The 22,604-nt window shown below is 53.7% G+C and overlaps 1 protein-coding gene across 1 annotated transcript in view; it reads left to right on the top strand.

Annotated features, from left to right (window-relative positions):
• Positions 1 to 22,604, top strand: part of ATP2B2 (ATPase plasma membrane Ca2+ transporting 2) — a 402,426-nt gene that overhangs the window by 211,983 nt on the left and 167,839 nt on the right. Inside the window, exon 5 of the mRNA XM_079933858.1 lies at positions 934 to 1,028. The gene's annotated coding sequence lies outside the window, so the exon portion shown is untranslated. The remainder of the gene's footprint in view (positions 1 to 933; positions 1,029 to 22,604) is intronic.

The raw sequence follows: 22,604 nt of genomic DNA, 5'->3' as shown, positions 1-22,604 counted from the left end.
AAAAAAGCCCGTCCCAGAAGGTCGCACATAGCATGATTCCATTTATAGATATCATTAAAAAAGCAGCATTATTGGAGAACAGATTCATGATAGCCAGGAGTTAGGGATGCGTGCGGCGTGGTGGGGGGAGGTGCTGACTATAATGGGACAGCCCAAGGAAGCTTATGGTGGCAAAAAGTTCTGTATCTTGATTGTGATTGTGGCTACGTAACACTACACACATGATAAAACTGCACGCACACACACGCACGTACACACAAGTGCATGTAAAAATAGATATTATTATCCTATCCTGCAGATGGGGAAACAGAGGCTTGGAAAGGTCCAGCCACGAGCCCCAGAGCCTCTGTCTCTCCAGAGCACATGCCCATGACCACTCTGCCTCACTCCCTCTGCCCTTGCAGGCCACACCAGACAGCAGACAGAGGACAGGGAGACCCCACCTTGACAGCCTGCTGGCAGTAGACTAGCTCCCCTGAGATGGGGCCTGGGAGGGGTGAAGCCCACCCAGGCAGGTCTTTTTTCTTTCTTTTTTTTTTTTTTTGCGGTACGCGGGCCTCTCACTGTTGTGGCCTCTCCCGTTGCGGAGCACAGGCTCCGGACGCGCAGGCTCAGCGGCCATGGCTCACGGGCCCAGCCGCTCCGCGGCATGTGGGATCTTCCCGGACCGGGGCACGAACCCGTGTCCCCTGTACTGGCAGGCGGACTCTCAACCACTGCGCCACCAGGGAAGCCCCCCAGGCAGGTCTTGATGGAGAAGGCAGGGGCAGCGTTCCCCTGCTTCTCTTCCATCTCCACCCGACCTGACCCTGGCACTAGCCCAGTGCCAGCACACAGGGGACGCTCCACACCGCTGTTCCCTTCCTACTCCTTCCTGACTTGAGTCCCCATTGGGTCACCCACCCCTAACCAATGCCATCTCCCCTTTTCCAGAGCTGAACTTCGTCACCCAGTCCCCAGAGCTGGCAAGACATGGGCCCTATTTTCCAAACCCTGACGCCTTTCATTTAACCAGAAGACGTGGAGGGGTGAGTTGGAGACTGGGGTTTTGCTGGAGCTGGAGATGGGGAAGATCTGGAAAGAGAGCACCCTTGCAGGGAGTGCTGATGGAGGGTCTGATAAGCAGGAAAACAGTGTTTGACAGCAGCTGCCTTCCTTCTGCCATTCTAGCAGGGACACTTGAATTATTTATGCACCATTGTGCAGGTGTGGGGAAATCCCCCCACGTGTCTCTGCGTTTGAATAGGGAGAACAGCTAGGAAGCGTAGAAGGAAGGCAGCATCACTGCACACAGTGAACTGAGTCTCAGGTCCCTCGTCAGTAAAATGGGGCGGCAGCAGCATCTCCCTCTTGTCAAGGTCAAGCAAAGATAATCCATGTAAAATGATTAGAAGAGTAGCTGGAACAAAGTAGGTGCTCAATAAATGCTAGTTGCCTAGTGCACGTTAGTTAAATGGGGCAGCCCTCTCTGGGGTCAAAATGCCGCCTAGCCTTCCAGAGCCAGCCCATATTGCAGCTCTGTGAGATTTCTCTGGCTCCTAGCTGGGATTAACCACACCTTCCTCTGTTCTCCCAAAGCCCTTTCTTTGGGCCTCTGTTATTGCCTTGCTCGATCCGCCCTGCGTTATATACCTAAGAACCTCAAAGTCCATGCCTGCTCCCCCAGACCCACCCCTGTCAGGGAACAGAGGTCACACTGCTCATCTTTGAGCATCAGAAGCAACTTACCTTCCGAAAGAACAGCCTCTGAGCTAGAGCTCAGAGTCAGGATCTCAGGTGACCTTCCCAGAAGGTGTTGTCAGCCCTTTCACAGGTGAGAACACTGAGACCCAGAGAGAAGTAACTTTCAGCCAGGAGCTGGGAGAGCCAGGGTGCAACTCAGAGATTCTGAGCTCACTTTCTATTACCCTACCCTGCCGGCATCGAGGAAGATGAGTGACTCCAGACCCACATAAGGGAGGAAGCAGACAGGCAGACCAGCTGCATGCCTCTCTCCTCAGCCCTCAGAGATCACCCAGATCTCTTACCATGCCGAAGTTTTGTTTCTTGCCCAAGCACTTTGGGACTAACCAGGTTGTCTCCAAACACATTACATAATTGTGCACATATTTATTTAATGCCATCTCTTGAATATTAAACAATCGGTAATTCGGAACAGAAACACGGGCGTCTAAACCCAGCAGCTTTTGACAGGTGTGGGTGGGGAAGGAGGTTGAGGAGAGCCATCTATGAGCCATTACGGGGTAAAGAGGTGACACCCCCCTCCTCCTCCCAAGATGGGTTGAAAGGCTTCCCAGGTTTATGGTTGGCAAAAACGTCGTGGAATTTTCACCATTGGGGTTCCACCTCTTTTATTATATAACAACAAAGATGCATTAGCTCTTCCCTAAAGGATGCCTGGAGCCGGGGCTTGGCCACCTGTTTATCTGTTTATGAGTGTTTACTGAGCATCCTCTGTGTGCAGTCTCTGTTACACTCTGATTCACCCTTGGGGTGCCTTCGAGTATGAAACACATGAGACTTGGTCCTCATACAGGAGACCAAATAAATACAGAAGATGGCTTCTGGGCGTGGTAAGCACTGTGAAGAAAACAAAACAGGGCTGCAGGGTGGGGACCGGCGGGCAGTCCCTGAGGAGGGGACTTCTGACCAGAGGTCCCGATGGGAGAAGCAGCCAGCCATGCAGAGGTCAGGGTGGTGGGGAGAGCATTCCAGGCGGATGGGGACGGGGGCAAGGAGCAAGTGGCCCTGGTGGGGTTGAGGAAGAGCGAGAAAGGCAGTAGGCTGGGGAGGGGTGAGTGAGGGCCCCATGTAGGCTACTCAGGCAGAGGGATACACCTCTGCCAGAATTGTTGGGGCCAGATCGAGAGGGCCCCCATGAGGAATTGGAATTGCAGTCTGTGTGCAGCGGCAAAGCTGTTGGAGGGCTCTAGCAATCTGTTGAATGTTAGGAAGACATCTTTCTGCATCTGGGAGAGGACTGGGAGGTGGCAGGCATGCAGGGAAGAGCGGGGTCGAGGTTCTAGGGCTGGAGTGCTGGGGGTGGGCAGGGAGACTCCAGGGAAGGCACAGGAGGGGCTGACCGGGCCCCAAATGCTAAAGGATCTGTCCAAGGTGTTTCTCCCAGGGCAGCTGTGGAGGGCCTGGCCTGAGCCTGCAGGAATCACAGTAACTCTGATATTGATGATAATAATAGTACCTAGGAGTTACTAAGCACTTACTGGCTGTGAGCCAGACATTGGGCCGAGCCCCTCATCCTCACCAGCAGCCTGTGATATATGTACGTTCATTATCTCCATTTCACAGAAGAGGGAGGGGACCAAGGCGCAGAGTGGTGAAGTGAAATGCCCAGGGTTGCTCAGCGAGTTAGTAGCAAAGGTGGGATTTGAACCTCGTCCATCTGACTCCGCACGTATGGCCCTCAGTCCATGCTGGCTGAATGAACTGATAACAATAACAGCAATAGCAATAATGAGAGCAGTCACTTAACTATGGTGCTGGCTATGTGCCCGGCCCTACTCTAAGTGCTTTAAAAAAACACGAATCGTTTAGCCTTCACAACAGCCCATGAGGCAGGCACGACCATTATCCCCATTTTACAGAAGGAGAAACTGAAGCATGGAGCTTACCCTAGCCAGGATTTGAAACCGGGAGTTCTGGCTCCAGAGTCCAGGCTTTTAGCAAAATGCAGTGTAAGTTGGGGGAAGTGGACCACCTACGATCTGACTTGGCGCCATCTGCATTTCCAAGTCTGGGGCCAGGCCCCAGGCCTGTGGGTGGGGCAGGCCCTCCGGGAGCCTGTGGGAGACCACGAAGGGCTGAGCTGTCCCCCACAGAGCCTGCTGGCTCCTCAGTGGCCAAAGCAGAAGGCCTCCCAGAGCCTGGCCCTCCTATAGCTGCCAAGATGAGCCAGTGCGACCTGAGCAGAGAAAGTCCTTGACAACAGAATGGAGAAATCCCACCACTCTCTTTGCCGACAGGCACGTACAAAGAGAAGTGAACCGAGAGGGGTTCATCAAGCCAGAGAACGTCCATGGGAAATGTTTACTCCAAGTCTGTTCAGGAACAACCCCCAAAACAGTCCCAGTGGAACCTCTTTTAAGTAAAAACTACAGGCATCGTTCCCTATAAATCAATCCAACGCAGAGTTTCCACATCAGAGCAACATATTAGGCCGTCGTAACTAAGGCCAGTTTACAAGTAAGTCAGCCGTCCTTCAGAGGTGGACGGTAATTCCCATCTGAGGGGCAGTGCTGGGGCCGGGGAACAATGCATGCGAAAGTGCTGTGTGAAAGGTGGAAACTTACACACATAAGGGCTTTTAAAGATTCGCCGATTCGTAAACATCTCATCCTTTCCTTGCATCCTGTTCTCCTCAATGAGAGAACAGAGAAAAACATGGGCCCATGCCCTGGCCAGTCTGCCCAAGAGTCTGCAATACCAGGGATGGAGCAGAGAGGCTGGGGCAACGCACCCCAAGCCCCGGAAACTCCTCAAAACAGGTTCTGTATTGGGGAGGTGGGCGTGGCAGACGACCAAGCTCCACGGCTCTCCTGCGGGTTTCAGGTCCTGACCATGCAATCCTTGGCAAGGCGTTTAAATTTCTGCCACTGCAGTTTTATGTCTTTAAAATGGGAGTAAGAAGCCCTCCCTCTTGAGACTGTTGGAAGGATTAAGTGGGAGAGGACATCTCAGGGCATGGAGTGTCACCTGCTGCTCAGTAGGTCTCTGCCCCCGGCGGCCCCAGTGGGAACGGTTGCCTCAGGTGTGAGGACCCCGGACCCCTTCCCACTGGAAGCACATCAGTTTCTCTGAACCGTACAAACACTGGGAACACGTTGCCACCTGTGTTAGTTTGCTGGGGCTCTTGTGACAAAGCACCACAAGCTGGGTGGCTTAAATTAGCAGACGTTTAGCGTCTCACAGACCTGGAGACTGGAAGTCTGGCATCACGGGGTCGATTCCTTTTGAGGGCCGGGAGGGAGACTCTGTTCCCGGCCTCCCCTGCAGCTTCTAGTGGTTGGAAGGTTCATGATCCTTGATGATCCTTGGCTTGTGGATGCATTACCCCATCCCCACCTGCACATCATCTTCCCTCTCTGCTTGTCTATCTCTGTGTCCAAATTTCCCCTTTATAAGGACACCAGTCCTGTAGGGGCAGGGTTCACCCTAATAACCCTCTCTTAACGTGCTTACCTCTGAAAAGACCCTATTTCCAAATGAGGTCATATTCACAGGTACTGGGAGTTAGGACTTCAACATCCCTTTTGGGGGACACACAACACCCTCCTAATTGTTTGAAGCAGACTCTGAATGGGCTCCAGGTTCATTCACGACATTTCTGAAATAGGCTCAAAGAACATTTTACATCATTTTCTAAAAGAACGGTGTCCTCAAAATCACTGACTCCTTAGCTTCCAGTAGATCCCTCATGAACACTTGGCCTTAACACACCCCAGTCTGGCTCTCTCAGCCATTATCTTATATGAAGAGCAAGTGGGTTTGAACCCAAGCCCTTGGTCAGCCCTGACTGTGAACTGGACTCCAGGAACATGGGAAGCCACGGTCCCAGCTGTTGATGCGGTCACAGGGGAAGGCCACAGGACAGATAGGAGTGCACCAGGGTCCTTCCCAGCAATGATCTTCGAGAGGTGAGGGGAAGAGGCTTCCTTCCCGGGAAGGAAGCCTTTGTCTCCTTGCAGGTGGACATGAGTGCTCCCAGGACCACAAGAGAACCCTCACCTGCTCTTTCCGTGGTCAGATAACTAATCAGTCACTCAACTGTCATTCTGGGATGAGACCCACTCCTGGGCCTCTGTGTACACAGGAAGTGCAGGGGAACCCCGAGCCCATCATCCCCACGGCACCCCCAGCCCGGGTCCCTGGAGAGTGAGGGGTCAGTAGTAGACCCCACCTTCTTGCCTGATCTCCATTCTTAAAATAAGCTCCCCCACCTTGAATATTGGAGGTGCCCACTTCACTTGCACTGAGAGCCAGGAATCCGTTTCCAAACGCGCCGTGACTGGGTAGGAGTGCCCTGGACTCGGCGCAAGCAGGCCTGGGTGCTGGGCCGAGTCCCAACGCTGCCAGTCTGAGCTCTCTGATCCCAGGTGAATCTTGCACTTTTCCAGTCTCAGCTTCCCATGTACAAAGTGGAGATGGTTCCTACCTCACGAGTGAGGGCCATCTCTAAAGGGTTCGTGCAGTGCTGAGCATCCAGTCGGCATGCTCCCTCTTCTCTCCCTGGGCTTCAGTTTCCTCCCCTGCCAGCAGGGCTGTTGGACCAAACGGGCTCTGGCAAGCTCCATGTGGCTCTTGGGGTGTCCTCCAGGGAGTCCAGCGTCTGGCCGGGCAGAAGAAACCTCCCAGCCCATAGGCCTGCTCTGCCAGGAGCTCGCTGAGTGAGCTGGGGCAACTGCTCCCCACTGCTCACAGGCCTGCTGGCTCAGGGTGACCGTGGCGAGGTTCCTGGAGACTCTGACCTCATGCAGCCATCCAGAGGTCTGAGTTTGTGCCTCACCAGGTGCCCTAAATTCTCATACCCCAGTCCTTTCTTGGCCATCTCAAAGGCTCTGAGAATGCCAGTCAGATGCTCCCTACCCATCTCCAGGTACCCAGGCCACCTCCGGCATGCTGGAGGCAAAAGCATCTTCATGGGGACACCGCCCAGCGCCTCGCACATGCCATGTCCTGTGCTCGGCACCCGACAAGTACTTGTGCAGCTGAATGTATTATGGGATCCGCTCACCCAGGTTGAAGTCCAGGGGGCAGAATGTTTTACCCCTTCTGGGGGAGGGAGGTAAATGTCCCAGGGACATTTCTATTCTCAGAGTGGAGCCGCAGTAGAAGAAGATGCATAACAGAAGCCACTAGTGCACTCGTGGTGGGCTTGTGGGCAGGAAGGCTAGGGGTGGGCTGCCTTCAAGTCAGCCTTTCTCTGCAACTCTTGTTGTGGAGTGAGGTCTGACCCTGAGCCTTGAGATGGTACTGTTGGTGCCTTTTCACTGCCTCTGGGGGAATTCTGCTCACCGCACTGCACCAAGGTGAGAATGAAACAAGAAAATAGGTAGGAAGTAGCGTGGGCACGTGGCGTGGTAGAGAGAGCATGGACATTGGGTTCATACCTGGCCCTGCTGGGTGACCTTGAGCAAGTGACCTCCCCTCTCTGGGCCTTAGCTGACTGATCTAGAAACAGGTCACAGTGTTGTCATGAGGACCAAAGGCGCTTCTGTAGGCCACGTGCCCACCCCAGCCTCTCCCCCGCCACGCCCCCAACCCCACCAGCTGATTGCATGACAGGCCTTGCCCCCCTTTGCGGGGCTCCTGGCATCATGCAGACAGGCCAGATGCCCAACGTCAGGTGCCAAGAGCAGAACCCCCTGGGCCCGGTCTGGGAGGGGTCCTGCCCTCCGGGTCTGTCCTTTCACTTGGTCGACGCTGGGTGCTGGCAGCTGCAGTAGCAGAAGCACTGTGCTCAGGCTTGGAAAGACCAGACAGTGTCAGTCACTCAGTGTGGGGCCCTTTCCTCTCTGTGCCTCAATTTGCCTGTCTGTAGACTGGGCGCAGCACCCCCTGCCTCAGGGGCTGGCATGGGGGCTACTGAGGTTACCAATATGCAAGGGCCTGGTAGGTAATTGCTCAAAACTATTTGCTGCGTCAGAGTCCAATGGGGTCAAAGGCCACTGGGGTCCCAGGCATTCCTGAGCTCCCTCAGGCCTCACTCTCAGCCTTGGCCTGCCTGGGGTCGAGGGTGCCCCCTCCCCAGGGTCAGCGGGAGAAATAAGAAGGGACCTGCCTTCCCTTCAGTAGGGAAGAACAATAAAAACTTGTAGCATCTTATTGTTAGAAGGAACCAAAGAACTCCTCAACAACCCCACCCAATGACTGGTAACTTTTTAAGTTCTTGCTGGTTACCTCCAGGGACAGGGACCTCACTACCTGTTGCGTGACCCAGAGCAGAGACGGCACCCAGTTCACACACCTTGTGCTCAGGCGTTTTATGCATGTATAAACCCAGTGCTCCTTACTCAGGGCATTATGACTTTTAGTTTACACACAATTTTAACCACATGAGTTATCTGATTTCTTAAGCTTAATTGAAGACCCTGCTCGGGTTTCACCTCCCCTGAAACATCCCCAGCAGGACTTCCATCCCCAGGAAAATTAACCACTCACCCTCTGTCCCTGCAGCTCTTCAGATACGTCTCTGTTGTAGAATGTATCCTATTGTGTTTTACTTGGCTGTTCAGTTACATCTCTCTCACTAGATCCTAACTCCCTAGAAGGAGTGGGTCAGTGGAAAGAGCTTGCTTGGACCTTAACTCAAATAAGTCTGACCTTCATGCCCTATTCCCTCCTGGCTGTGTGACCCAGAGGAAATGATCTAACCTCTCTGAGCACACGGATCAACGTCAGAGTTTTCATGAGCCTCTCGCCCTCCTTGAGCAGAGTCCAAGTCTTCCTACCCCTGTCTCCCTAGTCCCTGACCCACAGTGGGTGTTGAGTACTTGTTGAGGAGAGGAAGCGCAAGGAGGCCATGGGTACAAGTTATGAGGTGGCAGGGGAGGGAGTTTTTCTGCTGGAAGAGCCAAGAGACAAAACAGTCAGGAAAATAAGATGTGCAGGCCAGACACGTGCAGCAGTCTGGGGCTACTTAGGGAAGGGGCAGCAGAGGGAAACACATCACCACCCAGGAGCCACCCCAGGCAAGCTGCCAGCACTGTGGTCCCTGAACCAACTTTGTTCAACAGGGGAGTGTTCATCTAGTACCTGTGTGACTTAAACTGCCTTTTAAAAAGCAAAAGGCTGAGAAGCGAAGGAAATCGCGAGGGTGACTAAATAATATGTTTGCGACATAGATGTTCTACTGGTTGTCAAATAGGAGCTGTTGTGATCAGCAAAATATCAATTCATGTACAAGTGAAAAACATAGTCAAGGGCGGGTTCCTCACACCTGAAAGGTTTAAAATAAAACAAACGTCAGCGCGCAAAGGGGAAGATTACAGGAGCTGGGAAGTCCCTCGTGTGGAACTGCTCTTCTCCAGAGATGCTGGAGAAAGTCTGGCTCTCCGTTCGACAGGAAACAGGTGTGTTTTCTTCCTGTTCTCTGTCAGTGGACAGAAGGGAATCGGGCACGCTCTAAGGGAACAAGCGAGGAGTGTCATGGGGCCACGAGACAGGATGAGTGGGGGACTGTGTCACCTTTTTTCCCTTTAGTCTAGAGAGGCTTCCTGGAGGAGGCGAGATCCAGGCTGTTTGGTCCAGGCCCTCCCCACTGCCCCTGGCCTGGCCTCTCCCCAGTGCTCACACACACGTGGCTGCTTCGTTGGAAGCCTCTATGCTCGGGTCTGGCCAGAGGCACATGTGGTGGCTGCCCTTTCCCGACGTTCCCAGGGCCACTCTATACCAGTGACTTGTACAGGGAGTCCTCAGAACAAAAGGACTTCCAGGTAACAGGATTGGAGCCAGGGCACCGCTGATAGGATCAGAAGCCTCAAGTGAACGGTAGCCCAGGAGGAAGCCAGGGCCACAGAGAAGTGCTCACCACCCACACTGCTTTTGGCAGTGGCACTGTTTTGCCGAGCATAGGCGCTGTGGAGGCCGGCCATGCTCCCCCGCCCCTCCCCACCCTGGCCTCCCCCTCGCTGGTCCCAAGACCAGAGAGGGAGGCAGCCCTGCTGGCAGCTGGACCAGGCGCCGTGGCCACCTCACAGGGTATAGCCACAGGCTGCAGACTTCTGTGGTTGCTGTCGGTGCTGAAGCCAAGAGGTCAGAGTGGAGGTTTGTGTCCGTGGCCTGGGATGCAGCGGGGACACCGGGGGATTCGCCACCATCTCTAGCCCAGGTGTGGGTGAGTGGTTCACCGGCACAGCCCGCAGCCCTGGTCTGGCTGGGCCCCTCGGGGTCCTGGGACTCCAGCGCAGGGCGGGCACTGAGACGGAAGCAACTTAGTGCAAGGGGAGGGGCCGCAAGCCTGTGAGTGCTGGGCCGGGAGGGAGGCTGGAGGGCAGGCACGCCCTTTGGAAGTTTATGAGGAGCCCCACGGGGTCAGTCTCTGGCCCTCACTCAGCTCTCTGGGCACCCTTCCTGCGGAGGGCTGCTAACGTGAGCGCGAGAGTGAGATAGCCCAGGTTCAAATCCAGACCCCTGTGTGACTTTGCACATTTACCTCTGCTCTCTGTGCCTCAGTTTCCCACCCTATAAAATGGGAGTGGTGATAGTGGGACCTATTTCTTAAGGCTGTTACGAAGATCGGATAAGATGGTAGATGCAGCCGCATAGCTCTGGGCATCTCCACTGCCCCTGCTACTCCCTGAACAAGGGACCCACCTTCAGAGGGTGCCTGATCAGCGCTGGAAGGAAAATTAGGAGACTCCTTAGGTTATCTGCCTGATTCACAGGTGCAGCTGCAAAGGAGATGATCTAGGTTATAGCCTCAGACTTCAAATCAGACAGACCGGGGTTGGAACCCTGTGTCTGCAAACTTTTCAGCTGGAAGCCTCAGACAAGTTCTTGACCCTCTGACCCCCATTTTTTCATATGTGAAGTGGAGAAAATTATAGGGTCTACTCCATGGGATACTTGCGAGGATGAAATCATGCCTCACACGTAAAAGTTTATCCTGTGCTTCATACTTAAATCGGGAGCCACTATCACCACCACCATCATCACTATTGTTACTATTACTGTTGTTGTCATTGTTGTTGATGATGATGTTTTGAGGAAAGGGAGACTCGGAGAGGGAAAGGGACCTGCCAGCAGTCACACAGCAAGTCAGAGGGCAAGACAGGGTCCAGCCCCGACCTCCTAACCCCCAGTCCCTGTTCTTTCTGCTTCCCTCACCATCTCATTGAACCTCATTGGTCTTCGCCGCCTCTCAGCACATCCTGCCTAGAGCTTGGTTTCCGCTTGCAAGAGGTCACCCTAAAGCATATAAGACCTATCTTTTACTGACCTCATTGCTTCTGGGCACAGTTTGGGGGCACCACCCAAGGGAAGCTGGCATCCCCCAAGATGCTGGGCCAGCAGAGAGCTGGGGCAGGCTATCTTCTCCCCGTGATTTCCTCAGTGCCCCTCCAAAAGCCCACAGCTTCCCGCTGTGCCCAGGGATCCTTGGCCAGGGAGGCCACTGAGGGGGGCAGGATACAGCCTTTGAGGGCAGAACTCCTTGTTTTCCAAGAGGCTCCTTAGGAAGGGAAGGATTGGGACCTCAACTTCCACCAAGGTTTCCTTGGATGTTGAGGACAGATCTGGGGTCACCCTCAGGGGTCTCCTGGTTCCTTAGCTGATCTGGGGCACCTCTGAAGGCTTCCCTCTGTCTCTCCACCTTCTAGCCATCTGAGCTTGGGCCTTCCCTGGCAGGGAGGGACGGAGACACAAGAGGAGGCTGAGGAGGGAGAGGAGAGAGAGGACGGAGTTTGCTTTAAGGAGAAAGAAGAGTTATGTACTTGTTTTAATAATATAAATATTACATGAGCAATGATAATTATTATGATTCCCATTTATTGAACACTTACTATGCACCAGGCACTGTGCTAAGAACTTTATATATGTTATTTCAATTAATCTTGACCATAGCCTAATCAGGTAGAAAATATCATGATACCCATTTTACAGATGAGTAAACTAGAAGAGACTTATTTATATACCATGTGGTAACTACAGATGCCAAGCAGATGAAATAAAGAAGGATAGATTCTGAGTGAGATAATAGGGAGTGCTGGGGACTGTGGCAAATTGGAGAGAGCCATTCAGTTGTTTTTTTGTGGAGGCATGATACACATACATTAAAGCATGTACACAGCACTGATCTCAAATGTACCATCTGATGATTTTTACACATATTTACACCACCCAGATCAAAATACATGTAGAATATTTCTAGTACCCCGAACATTCCTTCTGAGGCATACAAATTTAATTTTTTTTTTAATTCTGCAAAACGATCACAGCCAAGAGGCACCTAAGGAAGCATGATGACTAAATATAATCTGGGATCCTGGATGGGATCCTGGAAGAGAAAAAGGACTTTAGGTAAAACCTAAAGAAATGTGACTCAAGTATGGACTTGAGTTAATATTAGCATATCAGTATTGATTCATTAATTGTGAAAAATGCACCATAGTAATGTAAGCTGTTGATAATAAAGGGAACTGGACGTGTGGTAGGTGGGAACTCTCTGTACTATTCTTAGCAAATTTTTTGTAAATCTGAAACTGTTCTAAAACAAAAAGTCTATTAAAAAAAAAAAAAAAGCACTCTTCAGATATTTAAGCAAAATATATCCATGGGCAGGGTCTGGCCTTTGAGCTGCCAGTTTCTGACCTCCAGTGGTCTAATGCCCTTATTTTACAGATGAGGAAACTGAGTCCCCCAAAGGGGAAGGCACTCGTCAGGGCCCCAGAGTAGGTCAGTGGCAGAGCCAGGACTGAAAGGCTGGTCAGTGCTCAGCTGTAAAGGTTGGGGTTTGGGGCGTGGGTTCAGGGCTGCCAGGGTCTCCCTGAATCCTGAGTGCCTTGCTGAGGACTCGCCCTACAGGAAGCTGCCAGGTGCCACCGGCTTCCCTCTACTGCTTCCCCCTGAGCTCTCCAGGGCTGTCAGTTGGCAACCAGTTCTCCCACTGGCCTCAGCCCCAAAGGGAGTGGTCATGGGCAGTTCCTGTTCTGGGAGCAGGGTGTCGCCTTCCCACTCCCCCCTCCCCAGCCTCGATACACCTGATACATGTCCCCATGGCCAGCACGGGGTCTGAGTTGAGCGTTGGATGGATGGGGAGTGAAGAAATGAAGGGGGGAAGAAATGAATGGAAAGCGTGGATGGTTGGGAGAGAGTGGGGGGAATAAAGGGTGCCAGGAGTGCAGACTCTGCAGCCAGATGGCCTGGGCCTGCCACCTCCAGCCACAGCACCTTGGACAAGTCAACCTCTCTATGCCTCAAATTCCTCATCTGAAAGTGGAAATGATGGTAGCTCCTGTGCCTTACAGGAGTGTGGAGAGGATTAAAGGAGCTGATTGACACGAGGGAGGGAAGTTATAAATATAGGCCAGGAGGGAAGGAGAAATGGGGGAGGGGTGATGATTTCGTTTTCATATTGGGACATGGAAACCTGGATGAAGCCACAGGACTGGCCACTGACCCAGAAAAGGGGTTGGGTAGCTTCACACAGTGGTTAGAGCACAGATTCGGGAGCCAGGCTGCCAGGAATCAAATTCCAAGGCCACCACTTACTAGCCACGTGGCCTTGGGCAAGTGAGTTAACCTCTGTGTGCGCCAGTGTCTTCTCTGTAAAATAGATGTGATAACAGCAGCACTCGCTTCACGAGGTTGTTATGAGAATTAAGTGGTTGTTTGGTATGTGTGTAGCCCGTGGGACTATACCTGGTATGTTTAAAACAACCTCTGGCATATAACAAGTATTTGTTAAATACCTGGGAGAGGTTTTGTACCAGAAACCCACTCCTCTCTCTGGAAGGCACTGACTCTTGCCAGAGATCGAGGTCCAGGCGTTATAAATTCTCTTACCTCCTGAACCCAGGCAGGAAACTGCCCTTCACGAAGCCAGATGGGGTGAGGGCCGAACTGCTGACCAGTTGCCCATCTATATGGCCTCACCTACTCCAGCCAACCCCGGGGTGAGCAGCATTTCTCATATTTTAAGAGAAGCCAGAAATCTGGATTCTGCACAATTCCCCAATTTTTAAACATTGGCTCTTAGTTCAACTTTATTTTAAGCTCTGAGTAAAACAAACAAATTTATTTTAAGCTGGCTGCTCTCCCAAACAGTTGATTTGCAGCTTCCACCCCAGTCTAGCCCTGCCAGTTTGCTTTCTTTTATTATTTTTTTCCTGCATTTTAGAGAAAAGGAAACTGAGGCACAGAGAGAAATGCTTGGACCTGTGTGTCTGACTTTTTATTGGAGGCAAGAAGCAATCTCCTAGTTTCCCTCTCCCGGCTGCAAGCGACACGGGGTCCCCGGGGAATCCACCAGGCTTTGCAGCAGGTGAGGGAGGGAGACTTGAGGGGGAATTTTCCCCTCCACCTGGGTTCTTCCAGTAGCGTATTTGAAATACGATGTTTGCTGACCAGATGCCATCTGCGCCATGCGTCAGGGGTGCAGCTGATATGAAGCAGAGTTTCCCCACTTCCAAAGCCTTAACAAAGATTAGGGATGCTGGGACCCCCAGCGTCACTTCCAGCACTGGCGCAGCAGATGGGAGGCCACGATTCCAAGGGGTTCCTGACCCTCAGTCTGTGGGAAAGAGCTAGCAATAAACTCTATGTAGAGGAAGTCGCCTAAGTGAGAACTAAAGGGGTTGAGGAATGAGGGGAGGCATGTTCTGGAGGGATTTTGTTGTTGTTTTTTTTTTTTTTTTTTTTTGCAAGAGGGTTAATTTACAGACCTGTCCTACTCTGAACGTGAGTTGTTTTTTCTTTTCTGTTGAAAAACTGCTCTTTGGTTCCCATTTACTTAACCTGCCTGTGCCTCCGTTTCCTCATCTGTAAAATGGGGATAAACATTGTACTAACCTCCTGCAGCTTACGACGAGGATGCAGTAAGACGGCGTGTGCCGAGGATTAAGCAATAAAAACCAGTGTGGTTGTCATTGTCGGCTGCAGCCCGCCTCCCTGTCTGCACAGGTGGGGACTTGAGGAGCTGTGGCTCTTGGCCTTTCTTCCCCCTGACTCTCTACGTGTTTGTGATCTTAGCTTTGTCTGGAGACCTACCAGCTGTGGAGTGCCTCTCATAGGTCAGCTTCCATGCTAGACCCTCCCACCCATTTTCTCTTCCTTAACCCTCAGAGCAACACTGGGAAGCCAACACCATCATCAGCTTTGCAGATGAAGAACCTGAGGCTTTCAGAGGAAACATGACTTATCCAAGGTCACACCCACAGGGGGACCTGACCTTGAGCACCCCCTGTGACCTTCCTGAGCCTCTAGCTTCCTCATCTGTAAAAGGAGGTTCAGGACACCCACCCCAGGGCTGCTCTGAGGACCTATGAGGTAATGACTTGGAAAGCGCACCGTCAGCTGCAAATCCCAGTCAAATGGGCAGCACTGATGTGAGTCCTGCAGAGGCCTGATCCCTTTCGGGGTTCAGTGCGCTTTGGCAGCAAGAGCTACAGAGCAAAGTTATTTCAAGTGTCTTTTTCTTGGGTGGGTTCCAAAATGCATCTCCTCTCTCCATCTAACAAGTGCAAAGCTGGCTTCGGCAGGGCCTATGCCTAACGCAGGTAACCTCCGGTGCAATGACCTGGGAGGCGGAAGGAGGTGGGCATGGGGGCCGCAGGGGAGACAGGGTCATGCGGAAGGCCTCAGGCTATGGAGTCCGATAGACATGAGATGAAATCCCGGCTCTTCCACTTCCTAGCTGGGTGACCTTGAACCTGCTATTCAACCTCTCTGAGCCGCACACAGAGTATTGTTATGACGGGGGGTCGGGGTGGGGTGGTGCTGAGCACGGCTGCTGCGAAGCATGAGGATCCACAGACATCCAGCGAGACAAGTGCCAGGTCCCAGGCTGGGGCAGCGGACCTTGCAGAGGGCGGGGGGCTAGAGAGAAACCAGCCCCAGGGCCGGGGGAGAAGGGTTCCTGCTGAACCTGGGAAGGGAACACGGGTCAAGCAGGGTTTAGCAGGACACACACCGGGAAGGCACGCCAGCCAAGTAGGTCCTAGCGGCGCATGTACACTGGCCCATGAGGAGCTGGAGGGCAGGCACCGTGTACTCTTCGTCCCTGTGGCCTGGCTCCCGACCAGTGCACGGACTAGATTTTAAAACCTGAATTTAGCATCCACGTTCCTTTCTGCCTCAAATCCTCCTTGTCCTTCAGTCTCCAAGCCCACCACCCGCCTCTGTGAAGTATAGAAGAACACAGGCTCCGGTATCGGACAGATTGGGATTCAAATCCAAACTTTGCCCTTTCTGGCTGAGTAGCCTTGGGCAAATCACCTCCCCTCTCTGACCCTCAGTTTCGTCTTGTCAGTGAGCTAACACTGCCCCTCCCCCCAGCAGAGTTACCGTAGGAGAGGATGTAGATGAAAGCACCTCGCATGGGCCCTGACACAGAGCAGGCATTCCAACAGTGGCACTGCTGCCGTTCCTTCCAAGTGTAGCCCGGGGCCACCTCTGGCTCCTCTGTTCTCCCGAAGGCAGACTGAACTCCCCAAGGAGTTCACGATTTGTCTTTACATCTCAGATGACAGGAGACAAGCACCTAGGCTGTATACCTCAGTGAAGAGTAAGTGTCACCCCCATTCCCACAGTCTCTTTACATGATTTCCACACTGCTCCTATGTTGATTGGACATGGTGGGCTTAGTAACGTCCATAAAACACCTCGCAAATGAGCATCAGAAGGCAGATCGCTGGGATGAAGGGATAAACCACCCTCAGGGACTAACACGCCATCCTCTAGCTGTGAGAATGTACAGGTTCATTAGTGTCTCTGAAAGTTCTCATGTTGAAAGCTCATGAATGAAGGGCTTTCTGGCCCCAGATCCCATGTCTTATTCCCGAGGATCGCCTGGAAACCCTGTGCCGTTGCTCAGCTGACTATTTATGGGTGCCTGTCTGGGACCTCCTGGTCACGCTGCGTTCCTGAAAGGGGGCCCTGGCTCTGATCCCTGCGGCAGGAATCCCACTAAGGTGGGGCTGGTGGGGTCTGGGCCCGTAGAAGGGTCCCATGCCCATCTGGGATGTGTGTGCCCTTGAAGCCTGAAGCCTGTCTGTGCCTGGCTCACACCCACTTACCCTACATGCAGTGCAGGCCCTGTTCTGGGAGCCTCCTCCTCAGAACTGGAAACGGGGTTCCCCCTGCTATTAGCTGGGAAATCCTGCTTTAACACCCAGCCCTGTCGCAGCATCTCCACGGCCCTCGGCAAGGGCCTCGGAGAGATTATCTGCAGCAGCGTGGTCTCACTGCCACCCCCTGAGCCCCTGGTGACGTGGTGCTTACAAGTCATGCGGTTTGGTCCAACATAATCACAACCTAAAGGAACAGTCCCTAGCCCACTCTTGGCCCCTCCGGCCCATCTCTTCTTCCGTGTTACTTAGGATTTCTCTCCACTCACCTCCCACGGGCACGGAGGGGTTCACCGCCGGTGCAGGACCGGGCGTCTGAGCTTAAAGCTGGCCCCCAGCCCCCTTACCGCCTGCTCCAGTGCTGGCTCCCACACCCGGCCTCTCCCTCTGGGCCCCTGAGCTAATTACGGGCTTACCTCAATGATTCTACGGAAAAGCTAACTAAATCAGGGTCGGCCATCAATTTTCCGGCTAAGGACAGGCAGCCCGACCCCTCCTTCTCCGTTCCAGGATTCTGAAGCCCTGGCTGCAGCTTCGCTTGAGTCTGAGAACAGAGTTTATCTCTTAGGGCTGATGTGAGGAACAGCAGCAAGACGGGACATTTCCCTCGCTGCCCCTCTGCCCCGTGTCGGGGTGACCATGTGGGAGCAGGTAGGGGGCTTGAAGGACTGGGGTGCAGCCAGATGTGAGCCGCTCGGGGAAGGTGTGTGAGGAGATGAAGCAGGTGACAACCTCTCACATGCAACATATAAAGCAGCCAGCGTGGCGCAGGGGCTGAGCCAATGTTTGTTGAATGAAGGAGTGACTACAAAGCGCCTGGCCCAGTGCCGCTTACAGAGTAAAACACTGAACGATGTTCATTCTCTTGTCCTTCCTGGAATTCCCATTTGTAACTATAAATATTCATAGGACAAGGTGGCTAAGTTCCTAAAACCTTTATGTGAATACGTTTATTGCACATGTTTCCCCTTTGAAATGTGAGGGCAAGAAAGATCAGGGATGGCTGGGGGCAGTGGGGGTGGGAACTGAGGGCTCTGCTGCCACCGCCTGGCTTCCTTTATCTGGGACTCAGCATCCCCTCTGTAAGGAGGGGTGCCTTGATACGAGTCCCACCTGTGATTTTCAGCCCCTCCCTGCTTTGTCCCCTCATTCGCCGTGGCCTCCTAACCTCCTCGCTGGGGCTGATGTCCGCAGCCAGCACGTGGCCGTGGTTATTTGTTTACTCAGTGCCCACTTGATTGCAGGCAATGAGTGACATGCCTTAACTAATTAAGGAGACCCCGAAGGCAGGGAACACATGGGGGCTGAGGACCCACTCTGTGTGCCAGGTTCAGCAGAGCACTCAGGACACAGGCTGTGGAGTCTGATTTGAATCCCAGCTAGCTGTGTGACCTTCGGCAAGTCACCTAACCTTTCTGTGCCTCGGTTTTCTCCTCTGCAAAATGGGCGTGATAGTAATAGTATCTCTCTCATAAGGTGGTTGTAAGAATTAAGTGAGTTCATACGTGCCAAGTACTCAGAACAGGGCCTAGAATGTAGTTGGCGCTCCCTAAGCATTAACCATTACTCGTATTTCAGAACTAGGAGCTCACTGATTCCTCACCAAAGCCTGGCCTGTACGACGGCTCCCGTTTTACAGATGAGGTTTGGGGAGCAGGAACCACTTGGCCTCGGTTACCCAGAATGAAATTGCGGCTCCACTGCTCTCTCTCAAAGAGGAGGGTCTGGCAGTGCCTGTCAGGACAAGCAGGGCTGGGGCGGCACAGAGGTGGCGAGAGAAGAGCTGGGCCTCCCTCAGAGGCGCGAGCTGAGTCCGGAGGTGGCTATAAATACAAGAGGCGAGGGGCTTTCTAACTAGGCCAGGAATGTGTGTTAATCATTGAGGTCAGCCGGGCCGCGGCAGCTCTTGGCTGGAAAAGGGTGTATCCAGGAGCGCGCTCTCCCAGAGAAAGGAGCTGAGGGGGGGGGGGGGGGGGGCGACAGGCAGTGCCCAGCGGGGGGCACGCTGGCACCCGGGCTTTGTCATGGGGCAGGGGCCGACCCCCAGGAAGGCCTCTCCTGCCCCTTGTGAACCTTGCGAAACCCTCCTGTAACCCAGATCAGATCAGCCGCCTCAAACCCACCGGCCGGCCAAGGCCACAGCTGTGGTTCGCAAAGGGCAGACCCGGGCCGCATTCTGGAGAGTGAGCACTTATTTTAATGTGTTTGGGGGGAAAACACAACTGGCAAAGCAAATCCATGATCTCGTGGCTGTGAATGCTTAAGATAATATACTAAGAAGGTATATACGTTTTTTAAAAGGGAGTTGAGTGAAAGAAGGATGTGAAGTGTGTGCTATACCTGTGGAGGCGGCAAGCATCATTCCTGAGGTGTAGGGGCTTCTGGTCCCCAGGCGAGCTGCCAGCCCCCTTGCCGTGGGGTCCCAGTGGCCTCTGCCACTCCCAGCCCACAGCCCAGCCCCGCCCTCCCCAAACAGGCCAGGCACTGGCACCCCACCCCACCTCCACTCTCTCTGTGCCTGTCCCCCTTTCCTGGCAAGGACCAGGAGAAATGAGGCCCTCGCTGGGACCTCCTCCGGGCTGCCCTAGGCCCTTGTCCATCCACGGCCACTCCCTGCCTACATGAGAGTCATCATAGCTGGGACCATGGCTCCCTTGGTGATGGGGAAAGCGAGCTCTGGGTGTTTCTGTCCTCCTGCTATGCCCAGGAGGCAGACACCCGGTCACATTCTGGAGCCGTCACTGCCTGGTGCCAGTCCGTGCACGTGCACTGTCACCCTCGGGGCTCCGTCCCCTCCCTCATCTGTCAGATGGGGTCACCAACTTTCCTAACCTGGGGTTGGTGGGGGGGGGGACGGTGCACGGAGTCAGCGTGCTTACTGCACCTGAAGGCCCACGTCAGCGCTCCACAAACATTGTCCTGATTATTCGCATCATCAGCACAATTGTCATCATCAGGGGCCGATGGACGTTCAGTAAGTGAGTCCACGGGGGTGCAGGGTGGAGGGGAAGGGAATAGGGCATCTTTGCATTTAGGGTCAGGAGAAAGTTCGCAGTGCCTACTGGCTCCGCCCCTCTCACTTTGAATACGGGGCAGCTGAGGCCGGCGCTGCAGCCCTGGAACCAAGGCCCAATCTCCTGATGCCCCACCGCCATCTCCCTCCCCAGGCTGGGGGAGGAGGTGACTGAGGCCCCACTCACCTGCCCAGTGAGGCACAGCAGGCCTCCCAAGCTTCCCAGCGAGCCTGGGGAGGAATTCCAGGGGCTGCAGCAGCGGAATTCTCACTTCACCCAGGCAGTGAATCGAAAGCCTCATTCTTTGTAGATTCCTCCCATAGGTGGGAGCAGATGTGACCTTTGTCATTTGTTATTTTTAGCAGAGCAGGCGAAGAATGATAAAAACCTGTACGGAGCTGACTATAAATAACATGCCTGTGGCGTTTTTTTTCTTTAACACATCTAAAAATTGTAGATCTCAACAAGCATTGCCCTTCAGAGCAGAATAACAGCATTAGCACAGCGCTGTACAAATAGAGTCAACCTCACCCCAGCTATTAATGGGGATCACCGTGCAAGTCCCCAGGGCAGACAGTTTTCTCATCCCCATCCTGCAGGTGAGGAAACAAGGATGAGCTCGGCTGGTAGAGCTGTTGGCACGGTGCCTGACCCATGGCAAGAGCCCGATTTATATCACCATCCTTACCGAGGAGTCTCTGAAAGGCCGAGAAGCTTGTTCGGTGTTACAGGGGAAAGGCCCAGGGCCGGGACCTCCTCGGGGCCACCTGTCTCCAAACGCAGTGGTTCACTGGCTGCTGATGGGCCTTATGGGGCTGGAGGAGGAAGAGGTGGGCATGGAAAGGTCAGAGGAGTGGGTGCCAGGCATCGTGGAACTTCAGGATGAGAGTGTGAGCGAGAAGGTTGTGGCTGGGACACTGGAGGCTGAGAGGAGGGCTGACAAGGGTTCAGAAAAGGGAGCGAGGGAGAGAGAAGATAACTGGCCACCAGGCTTCTAGGGCTGTGCCTCGCCAGGCTCACCTCATCTGACTCCGAAATCCCTCTGGGCAGAGCAGCTATCCTCAGCCAGCCCCGTGGCAGAGAATAAGAGAGACCCAAGGGCAGGTTACCAACGCTGGGGTGGGTGAGGGTGGCCAGGTGTGGAGGAGCAGGTGGAGAGAAACCAGGGCAGAAGAGGTCCCGAGACCCGGAAGGCAACAGACTCCAGGCAGCAGGTTTGCGCTCCTGACCAGGGCTCGGTGGTGTGCTGGGGAACGTTCTAGACCGGCTCGTAGGGAGGTGAGGGCCCTGATACGTAGCGTTTGCCGGTGTCTGTGGTGTAAGTGCTCCCACCCTGGCAGGTCGCAAGCTAGCAACGTGAGATGGCCATAGACATGATCAGTTCTCACGAGCCACTCGGAGTGACTCCAGAGCACCCCAGGCAAGACTGCCGCTGCGCCAGCCACACAGGGAGGGATACTTATGTCCCAGTTGCTTCAAGGAAAGAGAGGAGGGCCTTGTGTGCCGTTTTAAACTACCATTAACTGTGGACAGGTGAAGCATTTTACATGCAGTATCTCAGTTAATTCAAAGCACAATCCTCTGAGCTAGACATTATGTCTATCGTGCTGATGAAGAAACTGAGGCTCAGAGAGGTGAAGTGACTTGCCCAAGGTCACACAGCCAGTGAGTTATGGAGCCTGGATTTGAACCCAGGAGTGTGTGTGTTCAGAGCCCACACCCCAGCCACACACACCCCCAGCCTCCAGCCAGGTAGTTCTAGGACCTGAGTTGGGGCTGGATTTTCAGGCAGGAGTTCATGGGATCCCTCTGTGGGGCTGGCGGCCGAGAGTCCTGACCAAGGCCCAGAGGAGATGCTTACCTCCCTTGGGGGAGGTTCTGAGAGGTCTGAGACACCCTCAGATGGGTGGGGCACTCACTACCTAGCCCTCACCCAGGGCAGAGGCACCACTCAGCACCCCCAGGGCTCCTCAGACCCTCCCTCCCTCCCTCGCTTCTTTGCAGTTGAGTGTCCTGCCCCAGGAGGCAGTCCCCACACTGCCAGGCATGTAGTACGTGCTCAATTCACACTGAAGAAGTGAACCAATGGTATCTTCTGATTCTCTCTCGTTTTGTTTGAAATCAAAGACCAGATTTCCTATGGCTTCAAAGTGTTATCACCTTGCAGAAGAGGGACGGAGAAGCAAGCCAGACTTTGCTGAGCACCTACTATGTGTCACATGCCTATGTTACTCATTCATGCCTCCCAACACTCTCACAACTGCAGGTATTATTTCCATTTCACAGATGTAGAAACTGAGGTTCAAATTGGCCAAATGACTAGCTCAATAGTAAGTGGCAGAGCTGGGGTTCAATCCCATATCTTTGATCCCCAAGCCCCTGCTCTACTCCTCTGCTGTGCCGAGTCCCCCAGAAAGAAACAGCACCTTTTATCCAGGAAGCTACTTACAGTTTGTCAAGACTTGTCCATTTCCTTCTTGTATTTTGTCATTGCAGATTGACCCATGGCGGTGACAGGGCAGGAAAGCTGAGGGAGAGGAAGGTGGGCTCAGGAGAGAAGGATGCCCCCTGCCCCACAGCATTTGGTCCCACCCCGGCCGACTCCTGGTCCAGGACTCACCCCACCTCCCAGGGCAGCCTGTCAGTGGTCTTGTAGTGAGAGTGTTGGCCCAGCCTTGAGGGCAGTCCCATGCACAGAGGACCCCACTGATGCAGGGTCTCCTTAGAAGGTGGCCCTGGCCCCTGTGTAGGTGCTTGCTTTTGGAGCCGTATCTGATGAAGAGGGGTGCTG

The sequence above is a fragment of the Stenella coeruleoalba genome (genome assembly GCF_951394435.1).
Source record: "Stenella coeruleoalba genome assembly, chromosome: 10".
Lineage (NCBI taxonomy): Eukaryota > Metazoa > Chordata > Mammalia > Artiodactyla > Delphinidae > Stenella > Stenella coeruleoalba.
This window is presented reverse-complemented; position numbering and strand designations above follow the sequence as displayed.